A 14,154-nucleotide genomic window follows, 5' to 3' on the forward strand; every position below is an offset into this window, starting at 1 on the left:
CTTCATTGTAATGCCACAGCAATAAGAGTTACAAAACCATAGAATTATTCCAAGAGGCTTTGATTGATAAAACTACTTTAATGGGGTCAATCTTAAATTTCATTATATTGGTAATGGAGGTTATATTGAAGAACAACTGGTTTGTGTTTGAAGGGGAATACTTTAGGCAAGTCAAGGGTGTAGCAATAGGGGCCAGTTGTGCCCTATTGTTTGCTAACCTTGTAATGTATTCCTGGGAAAGGAAACATATTTTGACTTGCCCCTTTCAAGAAAACTACTACTGTTATTTGAGGTTTTTAGATGACCTTTTTATTTTGTGGAAGGTTCATGGTAGATGGGAACAGTTCTCATATTATCTTAATGGTATTTGTGATTAGGTTCACATCCAGTCACTCTGACCAGAGAGTGGACTATTTGGATGTGACATTGTGTAAAAGACTTGGATAACAAAAAATTCATTTCTAAAATTTATAGAAAACCCACCTTCTCTAATGATTCTTTAGATTTCAAAAGTTGGCACCCTGAACATCTTAAGAAAAATATTGTCAAGGGCCAAATGGTCAGGGTGGCAAGGATGTGTTCCAAATTGGAAGTTTTTAATTACAAGATGGGAACTCTTGTTCATTTTTTTTAGATAGAGGTTACCCAAGGGACATGATCATTAACATTTGTGAGCAGGTCACTGGTGGTTGTGGGATACTGTTGGGTATTCCCCTTGTAGAAAACAACTCGCAGGTTGACAAGGTGTCATATGTTTAATCTATGGTTTTAACTTACGGTGACGTTAGTGGAAAGGTGAGACAGATATTGGAGAAGAACTTGGTTGTATTTAGGGGCAAGAGTGAGATTTTTCAGAGTGTTGGTAACACCTCTAGGCTTGTATATAGAACTGAGTACAGCTTGAAATATTTGTTAGGGCACCCAAAGGTCCCGAAAAATCTAAATTCTAAGGGTATGTTTAAATGTGGTGCTTTTAGTTACTGTAGGTACATCCTGGAAGAGTATGACATCTGTGGAGGTGACCCTGTCATGAAGGTCAGATTAGCCACAGAACACTGTGGGCCAAGGGGTCTGGTATATATATTGCAGTGTGTACAGGATGTCAACAATTTTACATTGGGAGAACCGAGAGACCTTTTTGAAAATGTATTTATGAGCATATATACGCAATACAAACTAGAAATGAAAACAATGGTTTATTTAGGCACTTAGAAAATTCACCCCTTTGCATTGGATTCCAATTTGATATTTTACAGATAGTGCAACTGAGGTTAAATGCCAATACTAGCCCAGGTATTAATGATTGCTGTTTACTAATACCTATTTTGAAATACAAATCTACTATTTTAACATGACTGTTTTAGTTTCTGATTTTAAATTACACTAGACCTTTAATTTGTGGTGATGTCACTAATTTTAACTGGGGAGACATTGGCAAAATAAACTGGAAACAATGGAATTATTTTGGCAACTGAGGTTAAATGCCAATACTAGCCCAGGTATTAATGATTGCTGTTTACTAATACCTATTTTGAAATACAAATCTACTATTTTAACATGACTGTTTTAGTTTCTGATTTTAAATTACACTAGACCTTTAATTAGTGGTGATGTCACTAATTTTAACTGATGGGAGATGCTGTTTTCTTACTATTTAAACTACTTGTAATTCTGTGTATGTTGTTGTGATGAAGTCCTGAATTTTCATGGACGAAAGCGCTTGACTGGAGATTTTTTACTTTCTGTACTGAGTTTTTCCTTTGTGAAGTACCATTAAATTGACCTGTTACAGGTTATTTCTGTGTAATTCTTTATGAAGTATTTGTGTTTTATATAGACCTTAGTGCTTTGCCAGAGATGGCCTGCATCTGTCACCCCTGGGTTTCCGGATACTGGCTAAGGTTCTTGCCACTCCTATAGGGAATTTTTTAGGCGATGCTCCAAAGACCAAATTACCACTGTAACAGCTATAAATAAATGCAATCAAAGGGTCATGCTGCTCAACGTTAGAAGTCTAAATCTCAAGATGCACTTGCTCAAAGCACTCCTCAAAATGGAGAACATCGACATTTGTGCTGTAACAGAGACCTGGTTTAAAGCAGCAGAAATCACCCCTGCACTACCATGCTATAACTCATTCCACACCTTTCGGCCCCAGGACATGGACCAAAGCTCCAAAGGCAGTGGTGTCTCCATATTCATAAAGGATATGCACACCTCCAGACTAGTAGTCCAGCATAATGCATCTGAGATACTTCAGGTCACTTCAACTGGCCCTCCATCAACTGGAAAAACTACTCATGCACCAATACACTGACTCAGCACTTGCTGGAATTCATCAGTTCCAATGTCCTGCACCAGCTCATTCTTACCCCCACTAGAGGAAGCAACATCCTTGATCTAGTTATTACTAACATGGGCAACCACTGCTCTACACCAGTAGTCAATTCCTCACTGGTTAGATCTGACCACAAACTAATCAACATGGAAATCTACATCTCACCCACACCCCACGCAAAGTTAACCACCAGGAAAAACTTCTCCAAAGCTGACTTTGAGCTCCTAAAAACAGAGGTGGCTAACTTCATGGCACCCATGTCAATATAAAATAGATGCATGACTGCCAAATCATACAACAATGTACTGTACGAACATGTACACAAATGCATGGAACTAGCCATACCCAACAAAACCAAGACACTCTCCTCCAAAAAAGGAAGCCAATCTGGTGGTCTCCTGCCATTAATAAACTCTACAACAGAAGGAAGAAACTGTTGCAGATAAAGGTGAAGTCCCAAGACTAGAAAACCGTCCTTATTAGCCTCAACAAAAAGTTAAGATCCCTCGTCAAAACATCTAAAGCCTGCTATGAAGGTAAAATTGTGGCAGACACAAAAAAAAACACATATCCTTCTATAGTTATATCAAGAATCTCCATGGCAATACCCAGGTTTGCTCTGAGTTACTGCACAATGGTACCTCCTATACTGACCCAACAGATATTGCCAAAATACTGGCCGATAGATTCAGTGCCAACTTTACCCCTCTCTCCCCCCTAAAGGACCAGTCACAATACCGAGGAATGCCAGGCACCCAGCAGTACTGCAGCACAAGTTAAAGCTCCGTTGTCCAAGGCCAAGAATACAGCTTCCATGGGACCCGACAATATCCCTGGATGTGTTCTACATGAACTACAAAGTGAATTTCCACCACATCTGTGTGACCTGTTCAATCACAGACTTACCTCAGGATTTGTCCCTACCAAATGGTGCACTTCTACAGTCATCCCTCTCCATAAAGTGGGAGCAAGTACCAACCCTGGGAATTATCACCCCATTAGCCCGATGAGTCTGATATGTAAGGCTATGGACCTAATTAATAAGGATATAGGGAATTGCCAAACTCTAGATCCCATGCAATTTGGTTTTGTGAAAGGTAGATCATGCCTGCTCAACCTGGTTGACTTCTATGAGTCAGTCATCAGAGCTGTAGATGAGGGCAAAGCAGTTCATACAGCCTACCTTGATCTGGCCAAGGCCTTTGATACCATTCTCCACTCATGTATGTATCCATAAAGACTTATATAGCTAAAACATATGATGTCCTTAAGGGGTCATTTGCAGATATTCTAAGGACCTCTATTACAGGACATTTAAGGTAACACACACTGAAAACTCTAGCTTGGCTAGCTTTTTCTTGAAGTACAGAACCATCTCAAAAAACAAACCACCCTGGTGGAATCACAATATCAATATATTTGTAAAAGAAGGAACAAAATCATGGCAAAAATTAGGAGATGCAGTACCCAGCAGTACCCAGTAGGATAAAAGTACTCTCATCAAATTAAATAACAAACCCAGTAGACAAATGAAGTCTACTAAAGCCAACTCTGAGGTAAATTTGGTTTTACCAAGGACAACCACAAGGCATTCTTTACCTATGTTTGCAAACTCAAAGACAATACATAATTGTGTGCAAAAGTCATTGTTAATGGAGTCACCTTTTATGAGCCAGAAGATACAGCAAACCTACTGACTGACAAATTCAGTTCCAACTTTTCCCCTCTCTCCTCCACAACTTTCCCTCAGGAAATACCATCAAATATAAATCTCCCTACTATCACTAGGGAGTAGGTCCTTAATGCTCTCTCTAAGGCCAAGAACACTGCATCAATGGGGTCCGAATGGAGAGATGATAAAATCAGCAAAGATGATAAAATCAGCAGAAGGAGGTAATTATTGCTGGAACTGAATTCATCCTCAAGTCTTGGTGAGTACCTTCATGAGGTGGACCCTGTTTTTCACAAATTTTCACCAAGATGACACTGATATATAGACTGCATTTTATATAGCATATATCATGGATAGAAGTATGTTAAAAAATGAAGAAAATAGCTGGGTGCACAAGTCCCAGGATAAAAAAGGGCCCAGTTCTGGTAAGCACACTGGTACCAGGACTGGAGAAAATGACAGTGTAGAATCCTCAAGACATGGAAATATTCCTACAATGGGGCTAGGCCAAGCCCAGGGGAAGGTTGGCCCTCCTGTTATAGAAGAAAGCAGCATTCCACAAAAATCACAAAAACTGATAGGCCAAAAAAGAGCCATATAGATGACAGAGTGGACAATTGAGGATAAGGAAGAAGTTATGTATTGTTACTGTTATGCAAGAAGTCCAGAATTTTCAGGCAAAAGATATAGGAAAGGATTAAGAGAAAAATTAGAGGAAAGAAAAATACTCCCTCAAGAAAAACTGTCAGAAGCTTTAAATAAAATGTGTGTTCATCAATACAACAGATATGTGAAAAACACTATATAGACCAAGAAATCATGTGCCATGTGGAAAAAGAAGTGACGGAGGAAGTGAGAAACTTTAAAGACAAAATTTAGAGACATGTGAAGGGTATAAAAAAGAAATGTGGACATGGGAAAGGAAGAGAGATCTGATATGGTGCAATGTTTATGCAAAGGAGAAAGCCAAATTGATCAGCATAAAAAAGACAGCCCCAAAGATATTCAAAGAGAAATATAGGCAAAGGCATTCAGATATGTAAAAATTCACAATAAAAAAAAATAAGATCACAAAGAGGGAATGTAGAACAGAAGATTAATCAAGTAGAAGTTAAAAAATAAATAGAAACTGAAGTTATGGAATAATTGCAAAATGAAAGATTCAGTGTAAAAAGTCCAATACAGGTCATATCATAGTATGATGGAACAACTAGTCCCCAAAGTAAGGAGAAACAGGAGGAGCAAGAGACATCTGAAGAAGAAATATGGACATGGGAAGGAAAAAGAGATTTAATTGTTTGTTTGTGTCTTTCGGCTTTTCCCGGTTAGGGGTCGCCACACCGGAACTCCGGTCTGCTAATGATTGGCAGTAGAGTTTTACGCGCTGGCTTGCTGGGCCTAATGCACAACCTTCAATGAAAGAACACCCGTTCATGCATGTTGCCACACAGAAGATGCTCTAACTGAGAATCGAACGGGCAACGTCCAACTGTGAGGTGACAATGCTACCGCAGCACCACCATGGTGCAATATTTATGCAAAGGAGAAATCAAAACTAATCAATGCAGAAAGAACAATGCCAAAGATATTTGAAGAGAAATACAGGCAAAGACATTCAGATATGGAAAATGCTACCATTCAAAAATAAGAAAACAGAGGAAAAGTAGAAAAGAGTATTAGTAAGAGAGAAGCTAAAGAAATAGAAACTAAGGTTATGGATTACCTGCAAAGTGAAGGATTTAGGGAGGAAAATATAGCTCAGATAACAACACAACATAGTAGAGCAATGGACACCCAAATTAAGAAGAAACCAATGGTTTCTTCTTAATTTGGGTGTCCATTGCTCTACTATGTTGTGTTGTTATCTGAGCATTTAGTTAGTTGACATATGAAGATTCTTTGGAGCCTTCCATAGGAAACCAATACAAAGGTTCAGTTGGAGCTATATACCAAGGCAAACAACAGGAAACTATGACAATGCTAACACAGTCAATGCAGTGGAGTATAAGACCAGTGAGTTCCCATATGAAAAAGCAACAGATGAAATGGGGTGAAACTGAAGAGAACATGGCACAGGAAGAAGCTCTGGAAATTTCTATAAAATGTCCGCAGGAAATGGCAAAGAATGTGCCCTCAGTTTAGAAGAAAATGATCCAAAAGAAGAGTTACTTGAACTAATAGAGATGGATAGACATATTAAGATCAATGAAAGAAACAGATAGCAGAAGGTCAATAAAATCCAAAAAATTAGAAGTTTGATAAAACAAATGATAGCAGAAGGTCAATAAAATCCAAAAAAATAGAAGTTTGATAAAACAAATGAACACAGTAATTAGGAATGTCTATAAAGATTCATGCAATATAACAGAAGTAAATAGGATGCATTACTGTGCAGTGAAATTAATAACAGATAAAGTCCTACCACAAGAACACAGGGTAGTAAGAGAAAGAAGGGGGAGAAATTGAATGCCATCATGGAAGTATCAAATAAACAAAACTATAATGCAATTAAGACAAGAAGTATCTCTGTTAAAAGAGAATAGAAGAGGGAACAGATCAACAAAAAAACCTCAGAAAGATAGACATGATTAAAGCAATGAGCAGTATTATAGCAGATCAGGATTTGTCATGCACTATCTCAAATAAACTAAATATATCAGCACAGGCAGAAAAACTTAGAAGATACACAGATAAATATAAAGAAAAAGTACAAAATAAATAATTGATTGATGACCCAAAAAAAAGTTTTATAGAGAATTGGGAAACAAGGTAAAATGAATTGAAAGACCACCAAGAAAAGAAGAAATAGATTCATTTTGGAGAAGTATTTATGAAGATCCTATGAAACATAAGAAAGATGATAAATGGATAGAAGAAGTAAAAGAAAGAATAAGATGTGCAAATGTACAGGATATGACATGGGATGAAGTAACAGCCAGGGAGATTGAAACAAAGTTAAGAAAAGTATCTAATTGGAAAACCCCAGGCCCAGATGCAGTACCTAACTTCTGGCTGAAAGTATTAACATCTTTGCAGGAAGATTTAGCCATGAGTAAGAACTATTTATATGTACACCCAGAACAGACACCAGCCTGGCTAACAACAGGAAAAATGATGCTCCTACTTAAGACTGAACCTGCAAGCTATGCTAAAAATTATAGACCAATAACTTGTCTTCCAATGAGGTATAAACTACACACTGGAATTGATGCAGACAGAGTTTATAGTCATTTAGAAGAAAACTCAATTATGGCAATTGAACAAAAGAGTAATAAAAGAAAGTCATATGGAATAAAAGATCATCTGTTGTTAAATAAAGTCATAGTGGAGAACTGTAAAAAGCAGAATAATCTAAGTATGGTATGGATAGACTACAAAAAAACATTTGACAGTATCCCACATTCATGGATAAACGAGTGGTTAAAATGTAAAAATGCACCCTACACTGACAAACTACATCACAGCAACCATGAAATAGTGGCAAGCTACTTTGCAGTTAAGCCATGATAAAGGACAAGTTATTTTCCAGAGATAAAAATCCAAAGGGGATATTCCAGGGTGACTCTTTGTCACCACTGCACTTTTGCCTTGCCCTTAACCCATTAAGCTGTTTGCTTAACAGCTTAGGTCATGGCTATAATTTGGCTCCCAGAAAGCAACAAAGTGTAAAGACTTCTCATATTCTCTTTGTCAATGATTTAAAATTGTATAGCTCATCAGATGAGGAACTGAAAGCAAAACTGCAAGTAGTCAAAACTTTTTCAGCTGATATAAGAATGTCATTTGGTCTTGATAAATGTCCAAAAGCAACCTTTAGAGAAGGAAAGCTGCAGCACCAAGAAAACATCAGTTTGGGACAAGAATGTGATACAAAAGAACATGAGCAAGATGGAGTATATAAATATTTGGGAAATGATGAAGGATCAACAATAAAACATGAACAAATGCAAATAGAACTCAGTAAGGAATATTTCAGAAGACTTAAATTAATCCTGAAAACAGAGATGACATCTAAAAACAAAATCCATGCATACGTATATACATACATACATACATACATACAAATATTTCAAGCAAGGGCATTACTGCCCTTTTAGCTTGCCAATATAACAAAACACTTGTTGCCATAATAAATGTCCAGGCTGTTCTTAAAAATTTATAAATTAGTACTTGCTTTAATATGATTTGGTAGTCTGTTCCATGCATCAACAACTTTATCAGAGAACCAATTAGTACACTTCTCATTCCTATAGAATCTTCTACATAGGATGTCTGATGATTCTCTAGTACGTTTTGATAACCCCAAACATTCCCAGAGGTAGTTGTCACTAAATACCCTATATACCTGAATAAGATCTCCTCTTAGATATCTGTAAGAGGCACTGTATAAGTTCAGATATTTTAGTCTTTCATAATAACTTAAATTTTCACATCCATGGATGCCCATTGTATATTTACGCTGTACTCTTTCTAGTTTAATCACGCTTGTTTTCTTATAGGGTTTCCATATTGTTATTACATACTCAAGTTTGGGTCTAATGTAACTAACAAACAATGACTTCATCATTTTTGATTTCCTACACTGTATACATCTTTTTATGCAACATGCAGTTCTATAACTATCACTAACCAGTTGATTGATATGACTAGAAAAACTCATAGCTGAATCTACCCATATACCCAGGTCCTGAAATGAGTCTACAATTTCAATCACTGTGTGCTGTATTAAATATTCACCTTTCATTTTATGTGTCCCAAATCTCATATGCTTAGTTTTTAATGTATTTATCAGCATATTATTCTTCTGTGCCCAAATGGTTAATTTAGTCAAGTTATTTTGCAGACATGCCTTATCTGTAACACATGTAATCATTTTACACAATTTTAGGTCGTCTGCATATAGACAGCAGAACTCCTCAGATGAAAAAGTTAGGTCTGAAAGATACAATCTAAACAAGTAAGAGCCTAGGACAGAGCCCTGTGGGACACCTTGACTATAACCAAGGATTTCACCTGTCCAGTTGCTGTATGATACTTGCCATATCCTATATGTAAGCCATGCAGCTATCCATCTTATCAAGAGTATATCAATACCTAGTTGTACTAATTTATTGATCAGTGTTTTGTGTATGCCCCCTGTCAAATGCTGAAGTTAAATGTATATAAACTACATCACAGAACAATTTTTTCATTCATAGCTGTTATTATAATGTTATAGAACATCATGTTACAAGTGGTAATAGATCTGTTTTAAACATATGCATGCTGCTATATGGTTTCAAGTCCCAACCTATCCAGTTCTGACAATAACTTATACAGTACTACCTTCTCCATTATTTTTCCACAACATGAAAGTAGACTTAAGGGTTTATATGACTCTGGGTTTGTCCTACTTCCTTTTCCCTTGAAGACAGGTTTAATAAGCACGTCTCCAATCTCCCCATATTTATATGACATAGTGAATAATAGATATAATAGTACCATAAGTTCTTGCTGAAGTGTTCTCAGCTCATTGTTACTAACTCTGTCTCCTCTCTGTGCTCAAGCTATAAACCAATTTACTCTTCCTGTTCTAACTTACAGTTTTGGAGTGACTGACTGGCCCCAAAAGGTGTTGGATAGATTAGACATGAAAACAAGGAGGATGATTCATGCTCATCAAATGATTTATACAAAATTGGTGCATACCAAGATTATATATTCCCCATTCTGAAGGAGGTAAGTATGGGCCTCCTTGAAACTGATTACATTTAGTGATCTGCAATCGTGGGACTGCATACATATCTTCTGACCTCACAGAAGCATATCAGTGTCAAGCAGGAATGGAAATCAAACCAGAAGTAGATAAAAATCAGGCAGCAAATGAATGTGCCAAAAAACAAAAGAAAGAATATAAGGTGAAGGACCAGATGAAAAGGCAAGAAATGAGGAAATGCATAAATATATTTAAAAGTACAGAAAACTCCTGGAACAACCTCATGTTGATCAGGAGTGAATGCAGGAGTGGTTAAGGAGAGGCAAATTCAAACTAAAAGATGAAAGGTTAATATTGGTGGTCCAAGAGAGTGGACTACATGCACATTGCTTTACAAAGTCCATTGAACATGTGGGAGAAACACACAAATGTAGGTTTTGTAAAACATAATTTTGCACACCTTGTTGCTGGTTGGGACATAGTAATGGCAGAAGGACTACATACTGAAAGACATAATAATGTGGCAAGACTGGTGCACTGGGGATTGTACAAATATTATAATAATCAAGCAGCTGAAAAACACTGGAAACATGAACCACAAAGCAGCATAGAAAATTATGAAGTCTATATTACATGGGATCACGCATTACCAACAGTTTAAAAGACAGATGCGAGAAAACCAGATATAATGGTCCATGAAAAGAAGACAAAAGTAGCATTGATCATTAAAATATCTACACCGGTGACTACAGTGTCTTGCCTACAGAGAAACACAAAGTCATAAAATATCATGATTTGTATGCAGAAATGAGAGCAATGTGGAAGAAAAATACCCAGACAGTTCCAATAGTAGTAGAAGCAACAGGTGTTATAAAAAAGAATCTACCAATACATGTAACTGTACGAATTGCAGGAGTCATTATTGGGCACATTGTGGGTGCTGTGAAGAGCACTTCTGGCTGACATCAAAGACTGAAACAATACTAATTTCATGAACTGTAACCATACTTTGACCTAGGAATGTGGTCCATTCCCATCATGGTATTAGAAACCCAAAATATTTGGAGAAATTCAAAAAGCCAGAAGATGCAGCAAACCTACTGACTGACAAATTCAGCTCCAACTTTATCCCTTCACCTTTTTGACTTTCCCTCAGGAAATGCCTCAGATATAAATCCCCCTACTATCACTAGGGAGCAGGTCCTTAATGCTCTCTCTAAGGCCAAGAATCCTGCATGAGTGGACCTAAACAACATCACAGAATGCATTCTAAATAGCATGGAACATGACCTATTAGGCCGTCTGAAATTGCTGTTTAACTGCAGTCTCCAAAACAGGATTTGTGCCTCATGAATGGAGAATAGCAATAGTCATCCCTCTGCACAAAGGTGGGCCATCTGTACACCCTGGAAACTACAGACCCATAAGTCTCACTAGTCTTATATGCAAAACTGAGGAAAGAATTATTATGGAAATGATCAATAATCTCATAGAAAACCTCTAGACACTAGACCCAACCCAATTTGGTTTTGTCAAGGGCAGGTCATGCCTACTCAGTCTGATGAACTTCTTTGAGGAGGTCACGAAAACTATGGATGAGGGCAAAATGGCTCACACTGCCTATCTTGACCTGGTCAAGATATCTGACACAATATCAGACTCAGGCATTGTTGGCAAACCCACGAGGTTAGGTATAAACCCTTATGTCATCCTGTGGATAGCCAGTTGTCTAAAGTAGTGAGGAAATCATTTTATGTTCTGCAACTTATAAACAAAAGTATGGCATCCAGATCCAAGGAAGTTATTGATCTACTATATTCAGCATTCATCAGACCTATCATTGAGTGCAACACCCCCTTTGGTTTGTACATCACCAGGCATAACCAACAGTTGGAACATCCATAGACATTCCTCACTAAAAGAATACAGAGTGTAAGTTGTGTGTCCTATACAGACCAACTCAAGGCCCTTTCCCTGTATTCTGTCTCCTACAGACTGTTGAGGTGAGATCTATGCCTAGCATACAAGGCATTGTTAGACCCCACTCTGATGGACCTCCTGCATATATACAAAACAAACAGCACCAGAATTACCCATTCTAAAGACTTAAACCTTGCCTGTGATATAAATAGGACCTGCTGGAGAGACAGATATGCATCCCAGAGACAACCCTGTCTATGGAACAGGCTCCCCATCCATGTGGAGCAGAATTCCTCCATAACCCAATTCGTGTAACATGGGCAATAAGAAGTGGAATGGTCACTAAGAAGTGGAAAATGAAATTCATCCCTGGTTGGGCACCCATTTCTTTAATGGACACAGGCCTCTGCTTATAAATGTTATGTCTCCCATATCCTCGCTTACACTTACCAAAGGTACCAGAACTTGTCAGAGATTTGGGATGCATGGCTAGGGTTAAAAAGACCTTTGTGGTCATTAGCCTAGAACCACATTAATGAACCTATTAAGATCGACCTCTGTACTGTTGGCCTACTTTGCTCAGCAATGCTGATAGCTGACAGTTGTATGAAAAAGGGATATTCACCAGGGATGGGTAATATGCTCCTTCACAGGAAATTGTGCATTTTGGGTGAGGGGATCAGCCCCACACATGGGGAGTGCAGGAAGGCTTGCCTGTGCAAAAATACCATTTGTTGTTTTGCATGTTCCAAGCAGTTGTCTCAGAACATGTGCAGACGCATGTCAATGTTGTACAATTTGATGTTATTATGTCCATGTAACAGGGAATTGACCTTTCCCATCAGTGTCTCATAAAACATTGAGAAATCATAAGAATAAATTACGAAAGAATGATCATTTTAGATTGAATCAAAAATGATCAGAAACAACAAGAATTAAAATTAATTTATTTTTCTGGGTGGCAAGCCCCCATGCACCTCTCACCCCCCGCTAATTTTATATATATATATATATATATATATATATATATATATATATATATATATATATATATATATCAACTCCGAGATCCCACAACAGTGGGTTAAGGGCAAATTCTCTTACCCCACTACACCTTGATCTTATATAAAAGGCTACCAGCAGAGTTTGCTATTTTTTACAGCCTGAAGGTTAAGTTTTAACTGCTCTGAAGTGACTAAAACTGTGTTTAAAGTATATATTTTCATCTACTGGTCCTTTAGAATAGTTTAATTGTGTGCAGAGAGAAAGGCATCTAAAGCATATAAATTAAGTATACATCTTTGACTGTAACTACCATAGTTTAATAGATAAAAGGAACACAATGCATCCCTTTGCCTCCCATCTTAGCTAGTGAATGTTAAGAGTCTGTCCTCCAGGAAGCCCCACATTTTGCACCAAACACATATGAAACTTGACATTTTATGATACTCCAGGTATGGATTTATGTACTGAGTTAAAAAGTATGACACAATCCTAACAAACCACTTGCTAACACTGTTTATCTGTTTTCTAAGATTTACAGTTATTTTCAGAAAAGGAAAAATACCCATAGAATGCAAGTTTTAAATGAAATGTTGACTATAAACTAGTGTCACAGTTAAAGGTTTGCTGCTCTTCTGTTCATTTTAGAAACTATTGTTTGAAAATGTATAATGAATATGATGCTAAAAGGTCTAAAATGCAAATAAGTCGCACAGAAATGCATATAGGGCAAGACCAGAGAAATACTTTCAAATCAGAGTGCCATCTGAAAAAAATACAAACTTCCTTTGATGAGAGCATCATGGGAGACATGGAAGAACATCCAAGTGTTTCTGCTCAGTGTTTTTTTAATGCACAATAACCCTTTATGTTATCTTTAGGTGTCTTTTAAACATGTTCAGGCTAGTGAATTCAGATTGTGTCAAAAGATCCATCTGATAGCTGCATAATAAGTTTAATATGATGAGAAGGAAGATTAGTTTCATGATACACAGCTGTTTAGGTCATCAAGGATGGGGTTTAGGGAAACAAATATAATTTATACTGATATCAACAAAGCCTTGGATGCAATGCCAGCAGAAAAAAAATCAGTGGGCAAGAAAGACAGTTTAGCAGTATAGACTGACGTGGCTAATAAACATGACGCAGAGAGTAAGGAGCAGTGGTCATTGTGGTTATTTATAAACATGATATGGATAGTAAGGAAGAGTGGCCATTGTGGTTATTTATATATTGAAGGGTTCAGTGGTAAAAGCCCATATGTTTTTGGAAAATTCCCTTTATGTTGTTGGCATCTGCATTAGTTATTATGCCAGGCAGGGCAGTAACAATAGCAAATTATGCAGACGGCATCAAACACACTTATCCAACTGAGATGTGAAAGCCAGTGTGTATTTGCAAGTCTTTCTAATCACTTAAATACTAGGTTACAAAGAAATAAGGCATAAAGCAGGTATTGAGATAGTGAATATAAGCTTGATTACGTACAGAAAAAATAAACAACAAATACTTATGCATGGGATTAAG

At 37.2% G+C, this 14,154-nt stretch overlaps 1 protein-coding gene across 1 annotated transcript in view; it reads left to right on the plus strand.

Moving 5' to 3' along the window:
• LOC122812216 (adhesion G protein-coupled receptor E1-like) overlaps positions 1-14,154 on the plus strand; it is a 1,201,768-nt gene that overhangs the window by 448,823 nt on the left and 738,791 nt on the right. The window lies entirely within an intron of this gene.

The sequence above is a fragment of the Protopterus annectens genome, chromosome 9.part0 (genome assembly GCF_019279795.1).
Source record: "Protopterus annectens isolate FY-2018-M chromosome 9.part0, PAN1.0, whole genome shotgun sequence".
In the NCBI taxonomy this organism is placed as follows: Eukaryota; Metazoa; Chordata; order Ceratodontiformes; family Protopteridae; genus Protopterus; species Protopterus annectens.